General features: G+C 32.5%; 1 long non-coding RNA gene across 1 annotated transcript; it reads right to left on the reverse strand.

The window, feature by feature from the left end:
- Positions 1-7,197: 7,197 nt before the first annotated feature.
- On the reverse strand, positions 7,198-9,601 carry LOC147513725 (uncharacterized). Its single transcript, XR_015217407.1, has 3 exons — positions 9,198-9,601; positions 8,825-8,964; positions 7,198-7,387 (listed from the first exon to the last, which is right to left on the reverse strand). It is a non-coding gene; the product is annotated as an uncharacterized LOC147513725 (long non-coding RNA).
- Positions 9,602-11,185: the final 1,584 nt, after the last annotated feature.

Here is an 11,185-nt window from a genome sequence, read left to right on the forward strand (position 1 = left end):
CATAAAAACAAATCTAACCTAACAACATAGTTAAGTATGAAATATGTAGATGTTTTACGAATATCTTCTCTTCCACTATCTCTATTTATTTATTTTCTAAAAGCATAAGAATTAGTTTTGTATATATACTTAGTTAAAATTGATATACATAATCAAAATATGATAAAAATAAAAAAAAATTAAATCAAAAAAAAAAAGTAAACTAGTAAAGTTAATTAGATAGGGCCCGACCCGGCCCTCATTTGGCCCACAAAAATGAGGGTCGAAGGGGCGGATTAAGGGCTCGAGTTTTCATGCTTGACCCTACTCGACCCGGCCCTCAATACAAAATAGAGGTGGGCTAACCCGACCTTTAATCATGAAGGCTTTTATGGTTTGAGGGGCGGGCTAGCCCAGCCTGGCCCTTTTATCACCCCTAAGCGGATAACATTATTTAACTTGTTCCCATTGTGGAGATAGAGATTGTGCTAGAGTGCTGGACCTTAGAGCATCTCTAGGTGGTGGTACTGGTAGTATCACCTGCATGTTTAAGGTCGAAATTTGAGGTAAGTATTCGCAAAATTTAACCAACTCTAGGTGGAGGCAAATAACAGTCGCAAATTTGGAATAGGCCGGGTCTACCTCGCGCGACATTACCACTATCGCCCCAGATTGAAAAAAGTAAAAAAAAAAACCACACATGACATTCTCATTTATCGCCAAATTGAAAAAGTAAAAAAAAAACCCACTTGACATTGTCCTTTGCCAAGATCGCAGATCCGAACTGTAGAATTTGCATCCATGAATGCGGCTAGACATGTTATACCTCCGCATTTGTCTCCACCTAGAGATGGTTTTTTCGCGAAATTCCGAATGGTGGAGGCAAATATGCAAGTGATACCTCCACCTAGAAATGCTCTTAGACTATAGTTCAACATTTCGAAATTCCCAAAATTCCAAATACCAAATTTCCCGATACATTCCGAATAAATTCCAAAATTTACATTTTTCGACTCTTAAAAAATTATTTTGATTTCTTCATAAACCGAAATATTCAACAGAATTATGAGATTCCGTTCGAACTCTACTATTGAACCCAAGATTCAACATCATTGTACAATTTATCCATTCTTCATATAAATGTTTACCAATCAATAAATATTTTCTCTCCAATAATTTTGAACCAAGTACCACGGTACGTTTTATACATTTTTTTGGTATAATCTGATCGTTTCAAAGCTAAGGATTAACACGCAAATTCTATAGTCAAGGTTTACAATTGCTGAATAATAAGGTTTGTATTCTTTAAACAAAAGAAAGCATACTTTGCAAGGTATGGTAATACTTTGAAATGGAAGGTTTTAAAAAAATCTACTTAAGTTAAATCCTTCGATACCTAGAGAATATCAAAGAACTAAAGTGTTAGCAAGTAAGTATAAACAAAAATTGAGTTATGTACGTGTAGTTCATAAGCAATTACAGAAAAAGAATTACATCCAAAATTCACAACACAAAATGATATACCAAAAAAAAAATTGTATTAAACACGTATAAAAGACGAATTGTATTTTTGGTGTTTAAAAAAAAACAAATTTTTAAACGAATTACTACCCAAACTTTCAAATTTTCGTATCAAAATTTTGCCATCTATGAATTGACTAGCTTATGCTAAGTGCCCTTATTGACGTATGGATTTGTGAGACAAAATTGGTATACATAGTCAGGGACGGACCCAGGATTTTCACCCAGAGTATTCAAGGTCAATCAATATTGCTTTATATATTTATTAAGAAAATTTAAGTTGTATTTTTAAACTTCCCCATTTTTTTGTAAAAATAAACGAATAGTTAATAGGCCAAATTTACTTTAATTTGGAAGTTTTCTACTTGAAAGAAAAAAAAAAAAAATACTAGAATATAAAACTAAATTTCACACTTGTTTTCTGCAATAATCAGCTTAATTACTTTTTTCTCTGTTTTTGTCTTTGGATAACCAAACTATATTCTTGTTCAGTGAGGGACACTTTGAAACACATATATAAGTAGAAAATGTTTTAGAAAGATGCTAAGTTCAATATTACATAAGAGTATTATGCAAATAAATAATTATGTAATGTTGTTTTTGCAAAAAAAAATAATAACTAGTAGATGTTAGGGTCTCCCCTAAATTTCAAAGTGGGTTGACCGGGGGGAATTGGCTCATCTAGTGGGGGTGGGGGTAATACTAGTTCACCTAAAAAATAATAATAAAAAAAAAATCTTTTGGTCTTTCCAATACTATTTCCAGAAAATCATATCTATTTCCTTAATTGTTGTTTGATTGAGTCAAACCAGATCACGTTTGTCTTGCCGTTCAAACTAGCCAGTAGAGTCGGGCATTATTGGAGTGATTCTTGCCTTCAGTTACAAGTGTACCTTCTATAATAAGGGTTTTATGTTTTATAAAAAAAAGGAGGAAAAAAAATTGTTCAAAATCTTTTTTCTTCTAAAAACATGTCTGGAGTACTGAGAGTTTATGCAGAGTTTGTCATTTGCTGGTGATTAACTCCTTAACTGTTGTATCCTGAGAGGCATGCGCTTGAGGCTGGCAGCTACCATACCGGCGGCATTTTTTGTCTTACTAGGAAATTGTTCTTAGCACAATCCTCAGTGGTAAGTTTTTGATTAATCCTTATTTCTGTTTTGCTTACTAGATTCGTACACCGCCTTTGTCGTGAAGTATTATGCTTTGCGATTTGAAGACTTTTGAGTATCATATTTACTTTGTGATGAGATCCAACACGGTGGATGTACGAGCAAATTTATAGCTAGTCCAGAAAAGAAGATGGGGTTTCCAATGTCGGGCTGAAGCTGCTATTGGGTGTTTGGAACTAGTGGAGCTCATGTCGAGAAGACAAGATGTTTAGTGCTCTTCTTTAGTGTTCCAATTGTACTATTTCTATCATTGCTTTTCTTGTTTTCAGCTTGTTTTGTGAATGTAAGGACTATCTTTTAATGAATACAATCAGGTAGTTTATCGAAAAAAAGGAAGTTAGTAGAAGGATATGCATTGATCAGACTTGATGGTGAGGTATAAATAAAAGAGGGAGTAGTCAATAAGTATGTAAGATGAATTGAGAGAGTTATGGTAAGATGAAGACGTCCATATGAGTCTTGGTATGGTTATACCAATGTAAGTATTTCTTTGCTTCATAGTGGTTCTGTTCAACATGAATTTTTTTGGTTGTACTTTCGACGTTTTTGATATTGATCCAAAGTTGTAATAGTTGAATTTTGTAATGTCCCAGAAAAATTTATAATGGTAAATTGGTAATTCTGATGTAATAGCGATAGATTCGTCTTTTTGATGTGAGACTATATTGTAAGCTTGTATGTGGCGTAATTTAATTTGACATTGTAATTCGGTAAATTTTGGTATACGTAAAATTTATGTATAGTCACTATTTAAAGTGAGCTTTTAATTAGAGTATTGTGATTATTAATTGGGCCTATTCTATTATATTGAGTTTGTTTTATTAATTGGGTTTGTTTTATTATTATTCGGCCTTTATCTTACTTTTTGGGTGAATTGGGCTTTTTATGTTATGTGGGCTTACCAATGTGAGAGATATGGACAACTTCGAGAAAGATAGGGAGGATAAGAAAAGAAAAAAAATAGTCGGCCACCCATAATTAGCAATTGGGTGAATAATTTGCGAATTTATCGTTTAATTTGGAAAATATTTAAATAAGTTTTATTTTTCAATAATACGAATTATTCAATTATTCATTAATTCCGCAAAAATTCCTCGAATAATTAACTCCCACATTGATTCCATAATTAGCAATTTGGCGATTAATTCATGAATTTATTGTATTTTCACTATTAGTCTGCTATCAAATGTTCTCATATTTAAAAAAAAAAAAAAAAAAAAATTAGTTTCGTATTATACTCGAATTACTTACGAACTGAACTTTTGCTATTTCCGCTTTTTTTTTTAATCCGAATTGAAAAAACGAATTCTTATAGAAGTTCGAATTTTATTCGAATACTTTCCATATTGAATTTTTGCCGTATTACGTTGCTAATTATACCGCCACCTCCTGCCTGTATTTAAATGTGATTAGTTTGCTTTAATACTTATCATTTGAAAAAGGGAAAACGGGAGAAAGAGTAGAGACACCACTCTGGAGGTTCTTCACATATTATTAATTCTGCGAGGGAAGGAAAATGCTTTCAGAGATCCATATTTTTTTTCATCAAAAACAACATATTATTAATTATATATGCATGTCAATTACGGTTAGTGAGTTAATAAATAAGCTAGCTGATTTGTTCTATACGTATCTAAAGGGAAAGTATAGTGTAGCACAATGTCTTACAATCAAAAATCGAAAAATTTAGTATGTGGGTCCAATAGTGTATTGCCAATGTGTCCAAACATATTAATCATAGTTAGTCATAGTTAGTGAGAGATTTAGCCATAATGAGAAAGTAAATAAGGTGATTTTTAATTCCAAGATTTTAGGGATATCCAAATTAAACAAAAAAAGAAACATAAATAAATGAGAAAAAAAAAAAAAAAGTATGTGTGATTTAGTATTGGCACCCTTATTTTTCCTCCTTCTCCTTTGTTCTCCTTCGTTCTCTTTCATAAATCTAAAACTCCCATGATGAAATGTCGAATATGCTTTCAATGGCCATCAAATACATGAATTAAAACTTTAAACACCCGTTCATTGCGTTCATCGGTTCATGCTTGTTAAATAGTAGAATAGAAAGACTTGATTTTAAATAGCAAATTGCATATGAAATAGAAATCATTGAGGGCATATTTGGCATTTAATTATGGGAGTTTTAGATTTTTTTTTATTGGAACAAAATAGAATACCTTGACTAACGGTCAATGAGAGTCAAATCTAGTTAACCGGCATCAACCGTTAAAGTGAGTGGGGGGGAGGGTTATGTCTAAATGTCTGATGGAAGTTCTCTTTTTTTTTGTTATGAATTGAAATGTGATTTTTTTTTTCTTCTTTGTTCGAAGTGTCGAGTATATACAATTTTTTTTTATGCATTGAACTAACCCCGAAACATAGTTGTATTATATGTAAAGAGAATATAATGTCTCAACAAGTATAGTTTTGCATTTTAAGAATATTTATTATAATTTTTTATTATGATTAATAATGTATTGCTATTCAAGTAGCTCCAATATCATCTTCGTCACATTGGGCATTCTCACAAAATTTCAATCAAACTTCTATTATTAAACCTGACAACAAAAATAAGTCGATAGGTTTTATCAAAATTTGGTGATTTCTTTTTATAGAGAGTGGTACAATAAATTTGATTGAGTGATTAATATAATTTTCATATCTCATAGCTTTGCATAATTACTAATATTTTTTAGAATAATTTAATATAATGACACCCGTTTGTAGGACGGGTTCAAAAGCTAGTTTGATATTAAAGTTGTAGTGTTTTCACTAATAATAATGAAGTGGGGTTGCGTATAATATCTTGATGTATGATTCTTTATTCTTTTATAGAATTAGCCGTTAGAATTTGAAAAATATTTGGTACTGTTATAACACCAAATCTTTATATATATATATATATATATTAGGGTTAACCAATATTACGGGTTGCGTATAATATCTTGATGTATGATTCTTTATTCTTTTATAAATTAGCCGTTAGAATTTGAAAAATATTTGGTACTGTTATAACACCAAATCTTTTATATATATATATATTAGGGTTAACCAATATTACCCCAATACAAAAACAAAAAAAAAAAAAAAAAAAAAAAATCAAAGTGGGTTGACTGAAATTCCCATCTGGGAATCCTAATTGGCTTATCTAGTAGGGGGGTAACACTAGTTCACCCTATATATTATAGCTCTACCCTCTTAAATTGAGAAATCATTTCTAAAGTGTCCACCTGTCATGGCTAATTAAGAAAAAGTAGGAAATAAAATAGGAAACAAATATTTATCTTTATCTTTAGATATATATTATAGATACTAGCAAAATGCATGTGCTATGCACATGAATGAAAAATTAATAAATCTTATTGGAGAGTACGTGAATATGAACATATAGTTGGGGTACTATAATAATAAATATACACTCATCCAAAACAAAAAACAAATTAACACGCATGACAAATACTTATTATTCTTATTAAATTTGATAGTTTGGCAACGCCGTATAATTAGTTAATTATTACATATTCATTTCATATTTGAGTTTGGCACTGAAATAATTGCTACATAACCCATAATGGATGGAGGATGGTAAAAACAAAACATTACCCGAGCATGGCAATCAATTCATAACTCATATCAGTAATTCAAGAGAACGTGAGACTATTGTGCTCCAAACATTCATGACGGAGAGTAGGCTCTTCATCATATTACCAACTTAAACACCAAGTTCACAATGATCGATCATACCGGATATCTATATATTCAAAACGAAAAAAAATGGTACACAAATCTATATAGTTGGTGCATTTTAATTAATTATCTTAATGTATCAATAATAAATATTATTGTTCAAGAGTTCGGTCTAAGACTGTCAGATAGAACAGGTGTTACACATGTTGATCTTTGTCAAATATGTCACTTAACATGCGTGTCAGTTTTAATGACCTGGGCTCCATGATTAATGAGTGGTTTATTACCATTGTTCTAAGAGTCCGGTTCCTCTATAACCGGGTACAGAGATTGATCTCTGTACCACACACACACACGTCTCGTATCTCGACGCACACACACACATCTCGGAGTACACACACAGGTATCGAGGCACACACACACATCTCGATTTGAAATGAACGGTGAGATAACACAGTTACAGAGATGATCTCTGTAACCGGTTACAGAGATCTCGAACCCTTGTTCTAATATGATATGACGGAAATTGGTGTTGGTGCATCTTTTACGTGCCACTTAACAGGGAACCACACATGTCCTGGTTAAAATCATCTAGACCGATCATTTATGCAACACCACAGAACTGCCCACTTGCATTAACCTCTGCACAAAATTGATGCATCAGCAAAGTTATAAGAAATAATGCAGGTGCAAATATATCATTAGAAAACTAAAAATATTAAAGGTACCAAAGAACACAGGTACTAATTTCATATCTTTCCTCATATTGTCATATTGTCAATTAGATAATCAAAGGAAAAGCTCATCCAACTTGAAGAACATAATTCGCATAGGAAAGAAAAGGGATATGTGACTGTCCCTTGGATATCCAGCAAGTATCCCCTATGCTTTGGTATCTTTCAACAACCAAGTCCTTTGCTTCCTTGTAGGAAATACTGTGGGCCGATAACTGAGATAACCAAGAGAATATGACCAAGTCCGGTGTACTATAACTCAGGCTTCCAACCTTAAGAGCTGATACCAACAACCTGAATAAGCAATAATATCTTAATTACAACACTACCTTGGAAAAAAAAAAAAAAAAAAAAAAAAAAAAAAACTAACTACACATACACTATGGATACAAGTGCCTCCTTTGGCCATTTTGGACTAACATAAAGCCATGAGTCACTACTGTAACTTCAACATCAGGGCCAAGTTCAACTCTCAAACTATCTTAGAAATTTATTAGCGTCATTTTGCGTGCATTATAGATGGTCATTCTTGGAAATGGCAACCATCCGCCAGTTGAAGTCAAAAGCGTAGAAGTATCTCGTAAAGTTTCCCATGCAAGTACTTGAAAAATCAGCACAATAGTGAAGCACAAATTTCAGTTGGATGAAGTCATAAAAGTAAATTGAAATCATGAGAAAGTACCACTTAACAGACTGATAGGAAAAACATGCGATACCATAACGGCAATGCCACATATATAGCTCAAGTAGCATAATTAGGATCCTTTGAGTTATTTCCATTGCTTCGCCAAATCAAAATGTAATACATCAATAACAACCTAAACTGAAGCTTAGACTCTCAGACTTGACAAAGAACAAAAACAACATAAACGCCATGCTTGCCAAATTTGATACACCCATATGGGCAATTGAATTTGAATATGAATTGAGCTGAAATATAGAATAGTTTGTCTTTGTCATGCGTCAATTGGGATACTTTGTCGATTGAAACTCGATAGCACTAATTGTTTACGCAAAAGTATTATAATCATTATGACATGTTACACAAATTCTATTAGAACTTAGCAATGGAACTTATAGATGGAATACAACCTATTACCATAAAAAAAAAATACAACCTATGGTGGTCAAACTCTTATCTAACCTTACAAATAAAATACACTAACTATAGCGAGAAATATCGGCGTCAAACTCCTTTTACAGGATGACTCTCTAAAGACTTTATTATCACCCATTTGTACAGCTATTTGAATCACAAAACACACAACTCTTTAATAATGAACTTTCGTACAGCGTAAGTGGTTCAAAAAATTAATTATCAAAGTTAAAGACACTTACCTATTGCATTTTTAAAAAGATAAAGTTTGACCAAAAGTAGCTGCCAGTAGTCTGCCACGGGTTACATCCTACTCCCAATTTCATCTACGTTTTGCACTTGCATCTAATATCTCCAGCTTGCACAATAAGCCGATGAGCAGCCTTTTAAAAATAATCGGTGAAGTGAATATTTGATATTGGACTGTGTTGCACGGGTATGGCTGAGACACATCAAAGACACTCCAGAGACATGGCATTTTCAGTTAAAATATGGAGTGTCCAACACGGGTACGACTTCCATTTTGAAGTACCCACACAACACATATATTGGATAACTGCTATATATTAGTTAGAACTCATGACTCAATTACAGCACAAATATAGCCAATAGTGAAAGTACACAAACGATCTTACCCACTGAATGATGTCTATCACCAAATATTGTGCTACTACTTGAATTCAGTAGGGCCTTCTTCATAGGAGAGCTAGGCTCGCCTTAGTTGTATTCTTTATCTGCACATATGGATTGGTGCTTTCCCATCCTTTCCCCTAAGCTTCAGTAACTTAGTGTCAGTGGTTATCTTATGCACAAAAACATATAAGAGTATTAAAATATAGCTCCTATACATAATTGGATAAAATATAGAACGTTGTATTGGCCTAATTAACTTTTCTCTTTAGTGGATCTTTTATTTGCATCTGACACAAATATATACTAATTATTTCCTTTTAATATGTATGGCTTACCAACATGAGATGAATATCAATATAAGGCTTCGACACATACCTGATTCACCAAGATTAAGAAGAATAAGTTCCATCCCAAAGCATCTTTCCATCCTGACCATATCAGGTATGCACATCTTGGCGAATCTTCCATCCCAAAGCATCTCGCCAATAATATGTATGCCATATCTTCTCACTAATAAGGCTAACAATCCCATGGTCAATTGGGTATTTTAACGTAAGGACACCTCTTTTAAACTGGGTTTCATCTCCCACGTGTGCATCTTTATGCCATATTGCAAAGAGCAGAGGAGAGGACCATGAGCATGAGAGTAACACCATAAATACAGTTAAGTCGGGTTAGGCGAACATAAACACCGAACTACCGAACATTGATCTGATCATGAACGAAAACAAAATAAACATATGATCCGTTATCTAAAAGCTCTGTAATGAAACTTACTTTGTGCCATTCCTCCTCGAAAGCTCTCGCTACTTGCAAGAAAATGCAAGGTTAAACCTCCTGGATGTGATGGATCAATTCATTCTTATCCAATAAAAGTGTATTTATTTCCTTAAGAGCTGCTAAAAAGATAAATTTTCCGCAGCCACTTTCTCCAATCGAGCGGTGATGTAGATAGTATACTAAAGTTTGTCGAGTCTTAAAAATGAATATATATATATATATATAGGAGAAGCATTGTCCAGTTGACTATTTGTACTTGTATGAACTTGAAAAGTCCATTTAGATTTTAAAGCATATATATTTACATGTGTGATCTAACTCCAATCTTAGCTGCTTTGATTTTCTTCTTAGATGTCACCCTCACTTTCAACATATGTTATTAAGAAGCTTTAGATAAGAATCCTTAATTATCTTGGACTTCGGGACATTAAAATTCAACAGTAAAACAAAGGTCTTGAACAGAGTTCATCCTTTTCAACAGTGATCAATATGACTTCATCCTTGCTGAACAGAGTTCCAATCTTCAGCCAAATTTCTTAAAAAAACACATCATAAAGAACTGTTCATATAATTAAATCAGAATTTGAAGAGAAAAAAAAATACCTCTTGTTGCCAGGGTACAAAGGCATCGCGTGATTGACTAAAAGCCTTCAAAGAATCGATTTCTTCTTTCAACTTGTTATATCTTCTTCACGCTCAATTGGGGTTCCGTAAAACACCAAGTCTTCTTCTTCGCCATTTTTTATTAATTTTCAAATTGGGGTTTTTGGAAGCAGCAAATTTTGAGAAAAAGCACACAAATTTTTTTTTTATGAGAGTGTATGGAAAAGAATCGGTTCTTATTCTCTAATTAGACTTTTCCATTTCTTAACCTCTTATTAAATAATGCAATTATTGCTAATTAAATGACATTGATAGTTGCGTACAAATGAGAATGGCGTGGATTTGGTTTTCTAATATACTCCCACATGAAAAGACTGATTAGCCCTATTTAAAGGTGTTAAGCAATTGTTTTATTTAAGGACAATATCGGTATTGAAAATTTATAAACACATAAAAAGACAAAGTAGTCCTCATTAATAAATAGCTAGGCATCTGATTTTATTATTCATCCAGGGTATTATGCGTCAGAAAAAGTCCCGGATGAATTTAAGAGGCCACGATCATTATATATATACTAGTAGTAGAGATATCCAAACTCAAGTTTTTCCTAAACTTTATTACTAAATATAAAAAAGTATGATATAAATATGGAAACAATCTCATCTAAAGTTTCACAAACTCTCAAATTTTTCATAAACACTATAGCTAATTACGGAAAAAACAATCTCATCTAGAGTTTCACAGAATCTTCAACTTTTCCTAAACAATATAACTAATTATGAAAAAAAAAATAGGAGATAAAAAAAACTAAATTGCTAAAAACAATAGTTTCCACCGAAAACGATTTTCCTAAAACCCTTTCGATTTGATGTGTTATATACTATGTGATTTAGACATTTATTCATAATTAAGGATTAAAAAAATCACAATTACGACCACAATAATTACAATATATTCCAATTCCTTAGATATCCTACCTA

The sequence above is a fragment of the Coptis chinensis genome, chromosome 3 (assembly GCF_015680905.1).
Source record: "Coptis chinensis isolate HL-2020 chromosome 3, ASM1568090v1, whole genome shotgun sequence".
NCBI classification, from domain to species: domain Eukaryota; kingdom Viridiplantae; phylum Streptophyta; class Magnoliopsida; order Ranunculales; family Ranunculaceae; genus Coptis; species Coptis chinensis.